At 42.7% G+C, this 17,548-nt stretch overlaps 1 long non-coding RNA gene across 2 annotated transcripts; it reads right to left on the minus strand.

The window, feature by feature from the left end:
* Window positions 1-210: 210 nt before the first annotated feature.
* LOC127022040 (uncharacterized) lies at window positions 211-14,734 on the minus strand. Of its 2 annotated transcripts, none has more exons than XR_007767288.1 (3): window positions 14,654-14,734; window positions 6,594-6,671; window positions 211-618 (listed from the first exon to the last, which is right to left on the minus strand). It is a non-coding gene; the product is annotated as an uncharacterized LOC127022040 (long non-coding RNA). The 2 variants fall into 2 exon arrangements; XR_007767287.1 differs by having other exon boundaries at window positions 6,514-6,671.
* Window positions 14,735-17,548: the final 2,814 nt, after the last annotated feature.

Genomic DNA, 17,548 nt, shown 5'->3' on the forward strand with positions numbered 1-17,548 from the left:
GTTCCCTCCGATTTTACAGCCTATCATCCTCCTGAAGCTTTCCTCATTCAAAGTTGTCAGCCTCTATGATTTGTTGAGCTGGTGTAATTATCCTACCACATTCACGGTCAGGTTGCCAGGCTGGGTTATAGCAGCAATTAGCTGTTGACAGCAGTGTTTCTGTGCCCCAGAGAGGAAGTAAGAAAAAAAAAAAAAAAAAAAAAAGGCAAGTTTGGGGTCATTTCCCCCTCCTCCCAAAGAAGAAGAGTCCATAACCACGCCGTAGCTCCTCGGCCTTTTTGAATCCTTGTTCTCTGAAATCCTTTTTTTTTTTAATCCTGAAAAATGGGAGCAATGAACAACAACATTTGCATAACCTTTACTTTTCTAAAAGAATCTGGGAAGGGCAGATTGTTTGCTAACAGTAACGCGGATGTGTCTTCTGGATGGTTAGTGCGCCGATGGGCAGGTTAGACTTTCAGTCTCATGTTACATTCCACTGCAATCAGCCCTCCATACTTGACAATTCATTTAAGATTCAGTAACAAATCCTGCTGCATTTCCTTCTGCTCCTCGCTGGACATCAACTTTTTTGGAAGTTTGGATTTAGCATTTCGGCAAATTCAGAGGTACACCGCCCTGCAGCAGAGATTGGGGCATCAGTAAAAGTAAGGCAGCTGAGCAAGGACCAACCCTGATGGGAGGTACGGAAATATGGTGAAGACTTCCCCCTGTTCTGATCCCCGTTTGCAGCCGGGGACCCCAGTGCCCCCCGCTTTCAGACAAGCGGGCAAGCAATAGGCAGGATTGCGCCGCAGTCCTTGCATTTGGCTCAGAGGTCTTGGGTCTTCTACTGTGTATTTTATCATCAGCATTTAAGCTTCTAGGATAATTAAGAACAAATATTTGTTCTAATTGTTTACGACTAATAAATTATGGATTTATTTTAAAAAAATAATCTAACTTTAGATGAATAAATCGCAAACCATCTGGAAACTGGCCACTAATGCAGCTGCCTGTGTACCAAATACAGTCCCTCCCCATTAGCGTACCTCTCCATTGCCTTATGGACGGTGCTGATTGATTGCCAGTGGCTACCAAGTTCAAACCATTGCTTCCACCTAAAGAGTCCAAGAGCCTCACCGTCTGCCCCACCTCCCTACCCTGAAGGCGGTGTCCATCCTTACACCTTACTGTTACAGCTCTGCTCTGAAACGCATCCCCTGGGTAAAGAAAGCCCTGTTGGCAAGGTTGCACTGGAAGAGGTCCCATTTTCTGGCCATTAGGGCATGCCAATATTTTACAGCGCTTCACAAAGAGAGGTCTGACATCTGGTGAGAGCGGTGGGTTTCCTCGTAATGCGCCATTTAGCTGGTTATTTCCAGATTACGTTGGATTTCCATTTGCTACATGTACATTTTCAAAGAAATGCCTGCAGCTAGCATCTTTAAGAGGCATTATAACCTCAAACGTCAGCTACAGGACACACAGGATGTTACTTTCCAAGCCCGCATTCAGTTGCTCCTGCACTGTTTTTCCCCAGGTATTGATCGTTCTTCCCGCAGACTAATTAGCACTCCGATCATCTATTGAATGATATCTCTCCTCTGCTACAAATTGAGAGGGCATTGCGCAGGCTCCCTCTTAACTATCCCATTGCAGAAATACAACGTGCAGCATGGTAACGAATGCACTGATGGGGCAGCGTCAGAACATCTGTTCTCCAGAGATTTGTCATGAACAAATGCTTCCATGTACAAGATTTCATCATAATTATAAGATGTCATTCAAGGGCTCATTAGGAGCAGCATCAACATAATTATAAACATAATATGTAAATATAAAAGATAGGTATTCATAGCTAGATAGGAGAGCTTGTAATCTTTCAGCCTCCAAATGTACTAAGGAAGAGTCAGCGAAATGGCTGTGGTTTTGTACAAGTGTGAGAAAGACTGGAATCAGACTCATTAGGTGTAAGCAAAGCACTTTTAGAAATGCTTTTTTTTCAGTAAAAAAGGGGAATCGGGAACCTTTCTATTTGTAAACTCTCCAAAAAACAGAGTACGTACATCCAAACACCTGAGAGATTAAGAATTCAGAGAAAGTACCCCAAAAGGGAAAATAACACCACAGACAAAACAGGCACCATATGCAGGCTGAAACAGCGTTAGCCAAACAGACAAAAGTTTGCAGAAAAATAAGGCTCCGATTTTCCAGCATTCATTAACGCCAAGTTTTTGTGAGCTCCCTTCCCCTTGATCCTAGCTAAAATTGGGTTTTCTAGCCTGAAAAATAGCATTGACAGGAGCTGCAGGTGCCCAGGTACTTGAAGATCAGGTCTGTAGCCTGCGGTAACTAGTCACATACTCTGCTCTACAATGGTTTTACAGAGGACAGTAATACCTAAAGTTGTAACAGCAACTCAGAGGGAACAGCATAATTGATAGGCCTGAAGAGTGCAGGTAAGTAGAAGGATTGTATTTATATCCTCGGCGTGAAACCCAGTGGGAACCGGGCTATCGCGCACTGGCTAAAGTGCTTGGAAATTGCCACCGATTCCTTTTTGTGTCGAGTTCTTCAGAGATTTAGTTCATTCCGCCATAGAATCCTACTTAATGCCGCCACAACTCATGTTTAACCATTATCACTAGCAACCCGCTCATAAATGCTTCTTCCTTGTCAGCTTCCACGAACAGGAATCAAGGGGAGATGATACTGCTGCTTCCTAATACAAAGGAAGGAGCGACAACGTTTCACAGCGTAGCCTACGAAATCCCCCGCTCTTCCACACTTTTTCACCAGCCTGGTTAACGGAAGAAATCTGATATTTTTGTACTTCGAAATGACTAGCCTTCTTAGGCTTAGGAGAATAAATTAAAATTGAGCCAAAGTATGCCTCAGCTGCAGCGATGGGCAGATTGATTTGCTTTCCATCTGGGAGATTAAATTCCACTGCCAAAAAAATGGCACCAGCATAATTAGCTGTCAGTCAAGTTGCAAAGAGACAGACTATGTGGGATAATTGAAAGCCCTGCAGCTTCTCATTACATACTACAGTAGCCCTATTTGCAAATTTCCACCTTGAGGAGGTTCTCCGAACATGGTCAGGATTGTACTTATTCCTCCTGGCACATTCTTCTGAAGTGAAACCGGAGTATTGCGCAGGGATGGATTAATTTTAAGTAACTTTCGCTTAACCTAAGTTGGTTATAATATATTTGTCAACAGCCCCTGACAGCTCCACTAGGCTTTAATTGCAAGCAAATCCAAACAGCTAGAAGGAAATGGTAGGTCTTCAACTCTGGTTATGCCCAGGAGACGCCCTTATAGGCATAAAAATCACCTCCCTCCTTTTTTTCGTTCTTTTCTCTCCATGCACTATCCCTCCCTCATGAATTCTCTTACTCAGCAAATTGTAATTCATAATGAACCTATCAGTATGCGATATTACAAACATGTATGTTTCATAAAATAATCAACTCTCTTTTTTTCCTCCCCTGTTTCATGAGGCTGGAGCACGCTTCAGCGATCGCTGAGCGTACAGGAAAGTTTAGGAGAGACAAGTAGCTCTGGTGATCGGCCCAAGCCTTGCTGAAGGCTGTGGGGTCACCTCAGCAATGGGGCAAGAGGCAAAAAGGGCCCTCAGAGTAAAACATGTTACAGCCTTCATCCTAAAACCATAGGGAATACGTAAAACAGATTTTTCTTCTGAGTATAATGGGAGCCAGCACTGCCTGCAGCCTTCTTTTAGGGTGAGATGTACTTTCTGTCGTTCTTCCCCAGTAACTTTCTTACTCACCAATAAACCAAAGAGAATTGGGTCCATCGCACTCACCAATTCCCCAGTTTTTAAACAAGAAACAATTACTGCCAGCTCTGGCTGAACACCTCAGCCATCCTTCCCTCCCCAGGGGAGGAGGCAACTGCGCCACTGGCCTTAGAGCTGGGCGTTATCTGATCAGGTCGGCACTAATTGTGCTTTTATATATCCGAGGTGGGAGGGGATGGGGATTTTGTGGGCTTCGCCTGCTTCTGGCAGCTTCAAAGTTCTCCAAACCAGAAAAGTTACTGCTTCCCACAGAAGAGGGAGCCAGTGTCACACCTCCCACATGGCTCCGAAACCTCCGAGCTAATAAAGCCCAGCCTAATACACTAATAACTCTTCTTAAACCAGAGCTTTCATTATAAAGCGTAATTTATGTTCACCTTTAAAAGCACCACAAACCTGAGCCCTCTTACAGGCACAGATTTGCCTCTTGCCTCCCTGCAGCACTTCCTCAAAGCTGGGAGTGTTTCCAGACCTGACGGGACTCACTGGTGTGAACTGGGAGCCAAACTGGGAACAGAACAGGTGGTTCATAAAATGACTAAAGCCGAAGTAACTAGCTTGCTGCTGTGATGTGGTAGAAGACTGGCTTGGCACAAAAGAACAAGACAGAGAGCGCAGAAAACGGTGTGAAACTATTTCTGATTATTCAGGCTCCATCAGAAATATGAACACGCCAATCTACTCCTATGTCTGGAGGGAGCAAGTCAGGATTTAGTACACAGCCAGGTCTCACGCTGGCTTATCCTCACGTATGTTAGGAAAGGGAAAATTGCCCCTCTTGTCTGTGCACAATGCCCCTTTATGATTTATTAGACAGTCCTCCTTTTTTGCCTCAATTACTCACTTCAAAAGGGGGTGGAAATGGGACATTCCTTGCCCTAATACTAAATGCATGTAGTCAATAAAAAAGAAAAAACGCTGAAAAATGTTTAAAGGGAAGGTGCTTAAGTTATTGCAGCCCTTGGGAGCATTAATGTATGTGCCAACAAGTTACTGTATGTGGCTTTAACATGCTTATTTATTCTGCTGCGCAATAAAACTCTGTCTTAAATAGTGCCAAAACCTGTTTGCCATGGCAACCCCTCATCACACATGTGTTCCAGTAGTACTTACAGGCACCTTCTTAAAGAGAAATACACAGCAGGATGAATGGCTTGTGACCTTCAGGGCATTTTACAAAGTTTTAAGCACCCAAGTAAATATTACTTTGGACTGAAACATTTCTTCCAGGTTTTTTTTTTTTTTTTCTTTTTGAGTAACTCTTTAAGCAGTGAAGCAAAGCTTGTTCCTTGCTCACTTCTCTCCAAGCGGAGCTCTAATGACTTGGACAAAGCACAGAGCCTGGTTTTTACCTGGCGGGTCTCAGGCGTTGCGGGTTGGCTGGGGCAGCACGGTAGGAATCAGCTGGTTTTCTATAGTTTCAAGGGCACTGCAGCTGTTCCTGGTGTAATTAGTCATCCTTTGTACTGGCACAAGAAAATAGATGTTTTCCCTCCTCCCATCTGCACTAAATATTTGCTCAGTCTAGCCACTGGCCTTTAAATCCAAGTGTGCACGTGTCCATAATAAAGCCACATAATGCTAATGTTACACTTACCAGTTCTGCAAGTGCCCAGCCCAGGAAAGGGTTTGATTCCACATTCTTTTTCCACCACTTAATTTACTGCTGTGCCTTAACAAAACTGGGGAGACAAGCTCATTTCCCACAGCACGGCGAGCTACATCCATGGATCCTAGCAGCAAATTGCACTAAGCGGAGCAGGTACGGGGTAGCCTGCTAAACCATGCTCCAACTACAGGACTCTGCAGTGTGGGAATCTCTGTAGGAAATCGGGCTCCTTGGGCTGCTCCCCTCTCAGCTGCCTGACCATCGTACCTCAGCTAGACACAGCGCTAAATGGAGGACCAGTTCCACAACCTTTCCAGATACAAATTCCCAGTGGCTCAACAAGCAAAGCCTGATGGATAGTGGCCATTTCTTTTATTATCACTGGCTGTTTGTTCTGCCAACCCATCTGTTGTGCCCAAGCAGCAGCAGTGGAAGGAGCAGCCAGGCAGGTTCTGCCCAGGGAGCGGGGTTGCCTCCAGGAAGGCTTAATTGCCAGGAGTTACCCCATCTGCCCTTCCCTCCTGCCTTCCTTCTCACCTACTTCCTTTTGGGGGTTCACACTCCTTTCCTTCCCTTTTCATTTCAAAGAGCCTTATTTTATATCGCCCAAACTCATCACGGGTCTGTACACAATGATGCCGCCCCTTTACTCCCCGGGTTGGGAGAGGGCAGGGCTGGGTCTGCAGCCCAGCGCTCCACAAGCGGAGGTGGCCGAGGCCATCGGATATCGCTGGTGGAGCCTCTCGGGCAGCTGCTCACCATCTCCTGCAGGGACCCCGCAACATCAGCGCAGCCTGAAAAGCCCCTCAGCCCCCAAGGAGGATTCCCAGGAGATCCCCACCATCACTGGAGGCACTGCCTAGGTGCGAGTCCGTGCTTGGGACATCCCTGAGGACATGCCTACCTCACTGGACTCTACTAAGAAGATTGCTGGGGGAAATTAGAGGTATTTTAGTCCTCTGGCATCATATCATGAATTTCTCCACAAGGAAGTTCAGTTTAATCCTTACAGAAAGAAATCTCTGAACATTATCAGCCTCTCCTGGGCCATGCGCTTTCCCTCGAGCTGACAAACTCCCCTCACTCCATCGCTCACCTAAATCCCTGTCCCAGGCCCTGCTGCAGACTGCGGTGGGAGGGAGAGGGCTGGTCCCAGCAAGGCATAGGGAACATTACCAGCAATGGTTGTAGAGACATTCCTTCCTGTAGCCAGGTCCAGGGAAAAAGATGTCTCCAGCACCCAGGAGAGAAATCCTAGAAAGCACCAAAAAACAGTTGTTTTAAAAATAAATAGATGTATATAAAGCAAGAAAAGAAAACAGTGTATTCTTAATGCTCCATTATTAACGGTGCTCAGTAAGGGATTTTCTGCTTTGCTGGAGCATGTAACAGGCTTAAATAAGAATCCCTATCAGAATATAACTTTGTAATTATGCAGATAACATTTTGTTCTTGCAATGACAACATAAATGCTCTCAAACTGCATTGGTTACACATTTCTATAAATAACAGAGATGTCTCTCAGCTTGCACTTCAATAAAGACCACAAGCGTGTCACCTTGACAAACTACTAACCACTTAAGACTCCAGGCATTTAATAGTGTTGTCCTGTTGTTTTTAGTGAGGCTTTCAGCTACCAGTTCCTGGCACGATTCCTGAAGCAGTTGTGCCAGGGATGAATGCTGATTTCCTAGCCCCATGCTATTAGTTAACCATTTCAGCACAAGCTCAGGTGCATCCTTCTGATGCTCAGTGAAGCCTGTAGAACAACAGCTATCCTGGGGCTGTTGCCAAACACTTCAGTTCTGCTCTTTATCTCCCAAAACAACAATACCACTCCTAGAAAAACATGCAGATGAAATATCCTGCCCTTTTTTTTTTTTCCTTTTCTCAGTGACTGATCGTGTTTGTGATCTCAGTGACCAACATGGAATATAAACACAGCACTCGCATGCCTGCGAATGTAAGTGACAGGACGTAACTCAAAATTTCCAAATGTACAGAAATAAAATGTAACAGCTCTGTACAGTAAATGATTCCTTCTGGCAAACTGTGACCTGCTTCTGTGCTATTGCAGCAAGTGTGTGTTTTACTACTCTGGCAGTGGGATCGATCCCTTCCACAGTAAGTGTTGTAAACAGATAGATTCCTTGCCGGAGAGCTGATTTTGGATCAGCTCCGCGTGAGTTAAAATTTGTGCTGAAATGTCCTATTATGAACACTTGTGTCATGTCTTACAGCTTCCTAAATCCCAACTGGAAAACATCTTGAAATTATACTGGTGTCATCAGTTTAGAAGAACATATAAAGTTCAGTTTATTGAGCTGCAATTTTGCAGTGCATTTGCAAAATTCAGAAAATATGTTAATGTGTTATTTCTCCTAAAAGCAGGCACTGAAAACACACACTGATCTGCTTGTGCATGTGTTTACAATTATTTCTGTACATTACTGTGTCCAAATAGCTGTTAGAAAAATTTCCAAGCTAGTGTGTATATGTTTAGTTTTACTCAAATTCCCATAAACGCATAAGAAATCTCTGCTGCCTACAGACTTTTGAAAAACGTAGTTTTAACTGGAATCAAATATCATGAGTGATACCTATTATTGCATCATTCTTGCCTATTCCATTATAACTTGGAGGCATCGCAGTATGTTATGTCATTACATAGTGCTGGAGGCATGAAAACTCTCCAGGCTGATTAGCATCTTAAAATTTCTCACACTAAAGCACCTAATCCATCGGAAAGGACTGTTAGGTCTCAGCTGATCATTCATTTGTCTCATTGAAACCCTATGACTCCATTTTAAGAGCTTTTTTATAGACTCGTATAAAGGAGAAAGTGAACTTTTTAACATGTTTGCACTCCACTAAGTCAATACACATAAAAAGAAGTACAACTGGGGTTCCTACATGGATATATGGCCCAGAAGTGCTAAGCTGGTAAAGAGATACAGCTACTAGTTAGGCAAGAGATTAACTTTTTGATTTCCTTTTCTTCACTTTGCTAACTTCTTCCTAGAAGCAAGGGGCATCCAGGAATGTGACAGTAGGATCAGCCAGATCCCAGACTCTCCAGACAGATGTTTTAGCCGCTAAATTCATATGTGCATTTTTTTTTTCCCCTAAATTATTCTCTTGGAATAGTCCATCTTACTCTGGTTATTGTTTTGCTGTTGCTTCTCTGTCCAAAACCAACAGCATTTAGCAGGATTCCCACAGCACTGTCATTACTGTCTCTAGAGGACCTTATCATTCAAGGAAATATGCAACTTCTTAAAAAATAACCAGTCACCTCTGTCCCAACAAGTTTATATTGGAGTACTTTGCCCAGTTACCTGGTAGGTTGGTCACAGAGCAGGAGTAAGGATCAAGGGTATATTTCTCCTGCTTGAAGGCCTGGTGTACTTGGCCATCCTGCCACCTACGTATCTAATGATAGTTTGTAAAGCACGGTGGAGTGTTTGACCATCTCATCTACTGTGTGCACTACAGAGCATCTTCTTCTGCCCAGCATCTCTGGTACTTGGTCCTGATCCTTCCCACATCCATACAAAGAGCTGAGTCACGTGAGAGAATAAAATCAAGTTCTCTCCATTGGTGTTGTTGAAGGCACTCGCCCCCCCTCTCTGATGCCCGTGAGATGGTAGGAGAAACTTAGAGGAATCAAGACAAAGAATCTCAGCAGCTGCAAGATGCAGCAAACGAAAGGAACATGTTTTTAAATAGAAACCATCAGTACCAATACAGCTGTCAACTGCGCTTTGCCCAAAAAGTGAATTTTTATTAAGCTCTGTAAAAGCTTTTAAATCTGAAACTTTAAAAGCATTTTTCTGTTTAAAATGAAAGTTTAAAATGGCAGAGCTTTATTGAAAGCTAATGTTAAAGCAAGAGTTTTGCCAAGAGAATCACTGAGATGAATACTGTTATTAGTTATCATTTAAACATCTACATCTTCAACAGTCTTTCAAAAACTGTCTGAAGTAGTACAGTCAGGATCTCCCAGCCAGATGGCTAATGAAATAGCATCAGCCAGCCTTTCCCACAGACGATTACCTCCTTCATAGTCTGTAACTTCCAAAACATCCACATCACTGACAAAGTTTAAAAAAAAAGGTTTAATTCAAAGTTAATGACATTGGTATAGTACCATTGATTGCTCAGTTTGCAGGAACCTGAGTGGCATTGGGAAGTAATGAAAGAAATACAGAAAAGCTCGAAGGACAGCCTGAGGCCATTATCTCAGGCCACATAAATCAATGCAGTTCTTCACTGTCTTTAGGTCTGAAGAACATTTTGCTTCCTAAAAATCCAGAGCTGAGCTATGCAGCCAGGAGGTGGGGACTGAGGGGAGGTGACAGAGCAGTCAAGCAATGGATTTGTCAAGAAGCATAATTTGGGCAGAAAAGGCAAAGAGGAAGTCCCAGGACTTTAGTCATTCTTCACAACAGTTAATCCCACATTGCTATGAGTTGTTACTGGTGGTTCTTGTCACCCACTGAAACCACAGGGCCAGGCTTTGTGGGGTGCCAGCAGGCAGGAGAGAAGGGATTAAAGTGGATCTGGCACAAGGAAGAAGCCTCCTCCGTTTCCATCTTCCTCAAGAAAACAGTGACCTCATCCACAAGCCAGTGGGAATCAGCCAAAAAACCTTCAGATACTCCTTGGTAAGGACCTCTCTGGTACTGCCTTCATAGGCCCAGCCACTTCCCCACCCCCAGCTATGTTTTAAGAAAATTCAGATAGTAAAATCCAGGCCCTGAGTTGGTACATCCTACAAGTTCAAAGCATACAGACTCATCTTCTGTTTCTAGAAGATTTGAGACGTTGTGCTGTGTTTTCTGCATGGTTTCTTCCAGCTCTTGTTCACACCTCATCATCCTCCCTTGGCTGTTGATAGCCCTGTGGAAATGAGCCTGAACTAAAGCAGGGGTCCTGGAACTTTCTGTGGCACAGTCCTCCAAGCTTTCCTGCCACCTTCTCTTCTCCAACCTTTCTATAAGTTGTCCCTTTTAATCTAGGCACATTTGGGATCAGATATGATCTTAACATTAGATCAAGAGCATAATTTGGCCTTGACAAGGAGCTGACTTTTGCCAGGACTGGTTGGAACAGTTCAAGACACGGTAATTTTGAACTGCAGAAGAACTGGGAAGAGAGGCAGCGAAACAGTGGCAGGAACACACAGAGAAATGAAAGAATGAATGAGCAACAAGGAGGAAGAAAAAAAATGGAGGAAAGTATGAAAAAATAAAGGAAAGGAAATCTAGGAGGAGGTGTACAGAGGTTCAGAAAGTCCACTTATATTCAGGAAAAAAGAAAACCCCTCACGTCAGCTAACACAATCAAAGGAAAAGTTGTGAGTTGTCTTGGATGGTGTTTCAGCTAAAACCTTCCAGTTGTTCTTTTTGTTTGCTTGTTTTCTTGAAAAGTATACCCATTAGTCCAAGCTGTCTGAAGGGCAGTGAAAACCACAGAATCCCAGCCATCACCAAGCATCATCTTTTCCTAAAAATACTGTTCTAGGCTGTTATTTATTTGACCAAAAAGTTGAGAACATTTAAACCAGAGGGAACCACAGACTAGAGAAAATGCTTATTAAAACCAGCCTCAAATTATATGTATAGTTTGATACTGTGTTTTTAAAGCTATATAACAATAATTCAGCTCTTTCAAAAGAGTCAGGTTATGCTGCCTGGCAAACCACCCTGGACAAAGGCAATGTTTCCATAGGGGAGATTTTCTGATCTTGTTCTTCTCGGACTCTAACAGCATACCATATGCTTTCTTTGGATCACCCTACACCTTACTTATACCAGAAGACAGCAAGAATTGCCACATCCCATCCACGCACCTACAAGAAAATAAGGAAACTTATTCCAAGGAGGGATGGGTTTTACTCTCCAAGCAATAGTTTATGCCTCTCCATTGACTGCTTGAAGAGCGCTATCCCCATTTGAAGGCTTTGCTTTCAAAATAAGGGTGCAAAAAACACCAGCCACGATGATCTTCCTGGAAAAGAGGACAGAAATTTATGCTGTCCTCTCCTTTCTGACACTGCAGTGAGAAATAGCCTAGAAACTCCTGTTTTATTACCGTGAAATGAGAGTTCAAGGGAGGAGTGTATCAAGATAAGCAGACCTGCAGCTGCTGGATCAAGATAAACATGTACACAGCAAGAGAAAAAATGTTCATTGGTAAGCCTAAAATTTGAGGGAACCAACTGCATTGCCCTGCTCCACAGGTTTTATGCAAGTAACTAATTATCATATCCATAACTGTATTAAGAGCATAACTGCTGGTTAAAATAACCCAGAGAATTAGGTACTTACATAGTTTGATAAACTCGGATCTTAGCTTCATCACAGCAACGTTTCCATTTTGTAAAATAGGGATATCAACACAACTCTTGCCTCACAGAAAAAAAAACCCAAACCAGCCACATTACTTATTCCCCTCTGCCTGGAGGGAAGACCTGGGAGCCACCAAACCCCCTGTTGAGCTATGCCAACCAACAGACAAGACTTCCAGTCATGGGCAAATTTGCTGTGGAAGAGTAGAGGTGGACAGTGCCCAGCCTTAGAAACTGAATGACAGACATTGTGAGAGCAACAGTAACACAGATTCCCGTGCCTCCTATATCACGTTCAAACATCTTGAAATCAGCTGTCCGCTATAAAAGGGGTTTGAGAGCATTGGCATGCAGAGTATGTTCTCCAAGTCTATACCAAGGTAAAGTTTTGCAGGGAAATCTTGATTTATGTATCCATATAGTGCTGAATTGGCCTCATCACCCAGGGATTAAGGGAACCTTGAAATAATTGCAAGCTGCTTATATCACTGGGGTTTTTTTTTGTTTTGTTTTTTTTTTTTTTTTAATTCCCCCCCTCCCAAAAAAAAAGGTTTTGGAGCCTTCTGCTTCCACAGGATCTGCAGACCCTTCCCAACAGTGGCTAATTAGCTTTTGATTCCAAAAGAATGTCAAGAATAAAAGGACATCAGGGTCTTTGGGTGAATGAATACAGGATGGCAAGCCATATGTAAGCAAAGCATTTAAGTGTTTCTACTGTTACCCTAACTCCTAATGGGCTTTGGAAGACCTGGTGGAGCTTCAGTTATGATGGGCAATTTGACAACAATCTGAAATATGCCTTATCCAAAATAAAATCTGTGACACAACAAACAGTCTAGGCAGCAAGCACAATGTTTGCCCATGTGTTACGAGTTTGAACATGTGGAGTAGCATAAAATGAGAATTTGAAATGCTTTAGAGTTTAACTTTATTACCTCACTCAGTGCCTTGTTAACTAGGCCTAATTTTAATCAGCCAACTGTCCTAATTTAGCAGAATTGTCTTCTAGGGGGTGGTGGGAACTACATGTCACTGCCACATTACATTTATTCAAGGAGCAGCATTCCTGGAATGCTTGTCATTCTAAATGGTTTTGCTTCAGAAACAACAGGTAGTATAATTTTATGGAGCCCTGATGACAGTCTTGAAATCCACTTTGCCATATTTCTCACAGCGACAGGATTCTCAGAGATTCAAGTTTCTAAGCTGTTCATTTCGGCAAGATCACCATGACTCTGCTCCCACCTTGCAGAAAGGTCAAGAGAAAACCATCCTGAAGACAGCTCTTGGGCCAAAATACTTGGACCTTTCCATACTGGGACAGTTCATCAAAAGATCTCTGACTTCCCTTAACTCTAAATGGCAAAGTTTTCAAGCAGCTCTTTGCACACACACACACCCTTTATTAAGACAACCTGTTTCTTTTTAATTAAAAAAGCCAGTGCCCTCCTGAGAGATAAACAAAAGGGAGGGGGAACCACAGCCAAGCGAACAGGATCCACTCTCTGATACGCAGTTTGTGCATGGTTAATGGATGTTGGGCATTAATATTTCTTACCCTTTTGTCTGTGTTCACTGTAATAGAAACCCCTGTCTAGACTGAGTGGCTACTACAAGTAATCCCAGTAATATCCAGTAAAATCACTCTGAAATGCGATAGCTATAGTTATCAAGGAGCACCAGGATTAACTTGATTGATTGAACAATGGACTTCTGGTTTTTAACATGATCTATATGTGTCCCAAAAAATCAAAAAATATACATATGGTTGTAAACCCTTCAATGCAGGGCAACTTATCATAGTCTGTAAGTGTACTGACACACCCTAAAAGGAGAGAGATTAGTGCTGCTCCAAAATGAAAGGATAAATGGCAACAGCCATAAAGAAATACTTTCACTTAACCAGCTTCTGCAAGGACAGGACACATCAGCCTCTCTACTGGCAGCCAGTGAACAAAAAATACATACTTGGATCAATCTTTCCTTAAAAGCCCTCTCCTGAAAAATACATCATAAGTGAAGATTTTTGCAGTAAGCCCAACCAAGAGAGCCATCTTCTTTTCCTAGAGCAGCCTCTGCAGTATCTCAGTAAATAACTATTTCATTGAACAAGGAGAGCTAGGTTCTGCCAAGAGGTATGAGATTACATTGAATGCATTTGCTGAATTTAAGTGAGTAGTAAAACTTCTATACCCAGGTGTAGAGCATCATCCACCTCTGTTATGAGCACATGTTGGCTTTCTTGCTGACCTAGGTCTGCAAGCATGCATCCGATACCTTTGCTTTGAGCTTAGATACCTGTGGTGTGTAGGGTTGATCTTTCTGAAGACTGATTCACATCAGTGAAAAATTAATTAGTCAGAGGTACAAGACCTGGAACCAGAACTCCTGCATTCGTTTCCAGCTCTGCTCATAGTCCTCTTTCTGAATTTGGTCAAACCTTTGAGTTCTTTGTACGGGCTGGTATGAGTTTGGAAATGAGAAAAACACTTCTATCTGGCACAATGGAGCTAACATTCAGTAACTAAATGCATAGTTAGGTAGAAGATGAACCACTTCTCAAACTAGGAAAGTATCAAGCTTTAGAAAAGTTACTTGATAAATCAGTTTCATCTAAGGAATCACCACCTAAAGAGCTGAATTTTATCTCTAGAGTTCATAATCAATTCCCACTAAATTGAAAGGGAACTATCTTCACTCTACAGCAGCACCCAGCTATAAGAAAAGCGACAAAAAATAAATATATGGTTACCAAGAGTTTTAGTACAGTGACATTCTCTTTAGGAACAGCTTTTGGAATGACCCAGCAGGGAAGTAGGCTTTTTTGCTCATGTATGGCGTACTGATAGACAACACGATTGCAAAGGAATGGAAAACTACTAACCTTAGCAAATTCTTCTGATGTTCAGGTTATTTCTGCCCCAGTTGTGCAATAACACAAAATATTCAGTCACTGAATTTTCAAGCTCTGTCTCACACTGCAGCAAAGAGGCAAGTTTCCTTCCCAAGCATCTCTACCTTCCCTTTATATAATACACCTATGAATCACATTTCCTTTGGTTCCTGCATTAAAATGGCAGAACAGGTGGTTCAGGTTTGTTTGAAAAAACAATTAAAAGAGCTCTCACTCTATTGCTAATTGTTAAGTAGCTCACACTTATTCACCTGGGACTAGTCTGCTGCAACAAGGCTGCTTGTTCCCTTTGTTTCTGTAAGTAATCCAATTTGAGCAGGGCAGAGCAGGAAAGGGAACTCCACAGAAAGTCCCTCATTCATTATTTTTTTTATTTTATTTTTCTGGTAGAAACATTTTTATTTCTGGAAGCTGGGGCTGTACCCACTGCCCAGCTTTCCTCAAATGCTGACCAAGTCCAACATTTAAAATGAGGAAGAGGTGAATGACTTAAATCCCTTCCGCTCCACCAGCCACTATGGAGCTGTGACGATTTCTTAGGTAAAGACATGGTCCATATCTAGCAAAATGTGGTTAAAGAGCTCGCTGTGCTGACCTGACATTGAACCTTTCACTGAGCCATTCTCAGTGCAGGAAAATATTTATTTTATTACAGCCCTGCAGAACTCATCCCGGTCCAGGCGCTCAGATTAAGACCAAATGTGTTGAGCTTGCATTAGGTGAAGTTATGAGAGATCTGTATTTGGGATTTTATCTGACTTCTTTTGTAGATGCTAGTGATGCTGAAATGGCACAAAATAAAAGAATTGCAATAATAATAGCGCTCATGGCATCTTGCAGGTTCTGTTGGGGACTTCGTAAAGGGGATAGCCCTTTAAGTGTCAAATACTGTTTTCAAAGGATTATGTAACACAAGTCTCCCTGAATCCTAAGAAATTCCTTTTACAAGGAAATTCATGAGGCTCTCCTGGCTGGCTGAGCAACGTCAAGCCTTCAAGTCTTGGCTGACGTCAGTTCCCTGCACATCACAGGGCCTGCAGGCAGCTCTGGGCCTTGCTCGGTAACGGCACTAACCCTCCCAACAGCAGGAGGGAGGTGGAGGAGGGAACCTCTCCCCAGCCGAAACTGGAAAGATGTCAAGCTGTGGAGAGTTCATGGTGGACATGTGTCTCTAGGCACAACCCAGATCTGATCTTGGGAATCCTGAAATATGATAGAAGGGACCATCTGACCTGTACTGAGACCTAAGTCTGAGAGGTACAGTAAGACACCAATGAAATGCACCCATACGTTTCTGATTTTCACTGCGTTAATAGCTATTTCAATAGCAGTGAAAGAACTGAAATCTCCCGGGGTTAGACATTGATGAAACCATTAAAGAGTTTTCTCACCAAAATTTCTAAGTAATCCATGTTCTCATGGTAACAGCAAAATCCCTGTTAAAATATAGTTGCAAATATCCTGTTTCTTTTTATTGCTGAGCTGATATATCAGACCTGGGATATGAGATATATGATATTTCCATTACAACCATAATGTCTCCTTGGGACCTATATGGTGTCACTGTGTATTACCAGACTTCAGGAGTGATCCTGAATACAAGGATTTTATTTACTAAAATATCACGTATACCGGTTCCTGATCCATCTATTGTAATACAAAAAAAATGAAAACTAATGAAAAATAAAAGCTAATTCCAATATTTTAAAGCCCAAATGTAAATTTCAAACTTAGAAAGTGTGGTAGGGAAAAACAGAGGAAAAAAGTGTGAAATCAAATTTTTTTTTATCTGGACAAGATCACGAAATGCCAAATAAATAGCATGAGGTTTTATTAGTGTCTCTGGGCTTGTTTCTGCGACAGTGTGAAAGAAACCTTTATAAAGGGGGCATTATTTGAAGACGCCCCCAGTTCTCATACAATTTTCCGAAAGCGTAACGATATATCACTAATACAGAAACTGAGATCTGCCACAGTATTATCTATCCGATCTATTTGGAAGTAGCATGAGACGTAAGGAAGGGTGGTGAGATGCAGATGTTATCAATTAGCCAAAGAAGTTAACAAAACAACTTCAAACCGCAACAGTTGTTCCAGCTGAGAAGCCTGAAGTTTGAAGTGGGTATTTAGCTGTTGCTGTGTGCTCACTTCTTTTGTGTGCGCTGATAGGAAGCCAGTCAGACCACAGCTGTGAAATCCCAGCTTTGGGAACCAGATCCTCCCCATCAAATCCAAGGGCCAGGAGGCAAGACTTGCATTGCAAAGGATGCCCAGTCCCGAGGCAAAAATCACAACTAAAACGCAACGGGTCTTGTAAAACGGTTATTGATAAAGTGAGTGATAAAGAAAAGTAAACCCACTTCTGTCAGTGGCAAAACCAGCAGTGATACAAAGTTTATGTGAATTGCTATCAAAAAGAATTCCTCCAAATCATGACAAATAAGGCAAATGTGTGGGAAAGGATGATCAGGTCTAGAAATAGAGAAGAAATTTGCTTGTTCTATGCCCTGAAATGCCACCACCTGAGTGAGGTGCAGTCGCACAAGAGTACGTGGGTTTTTGCAAATACTTCTTCATCTTCAGGTTATGCTGACTCCTCGGCACCATCCGTTGATCACTAGCTAGAACAGCCGAACTATGGCAGAAGGAAAATCAGGGATTTGTATTTGCTACTGACAAAAAAATAGCAGATGTCCAGAGCACAGGAGAGACTAAAGACCTTTCTTCCCTAGCGCAGCTGCAGGACTCCCAGCCCCTGTCTCTCTGTGGCTTACTTGGTGCAGCCTCTGACCATCCTAGCAGGCCCATTATGTCCAGCTAAAGCTGGTATTGAAAGCCAGCCTACAGATGCACCCAGCGGGACTA

The sequence above is a fragment of the Gymnogyps californianus genome, chromosome 14 (genome assembly GCF_018139145.2).
Source record: "Gymnogyps californianus isolate 813 chromosome 14, ASM1813914v2, whole genome shotgun sequence".
Lineage (NCBI taxonomy): Eukaryota > Metazoa > Chordata > Aves > Accipitriformes > Cathartidae > Gymnogyps > Gymnogyps californianus.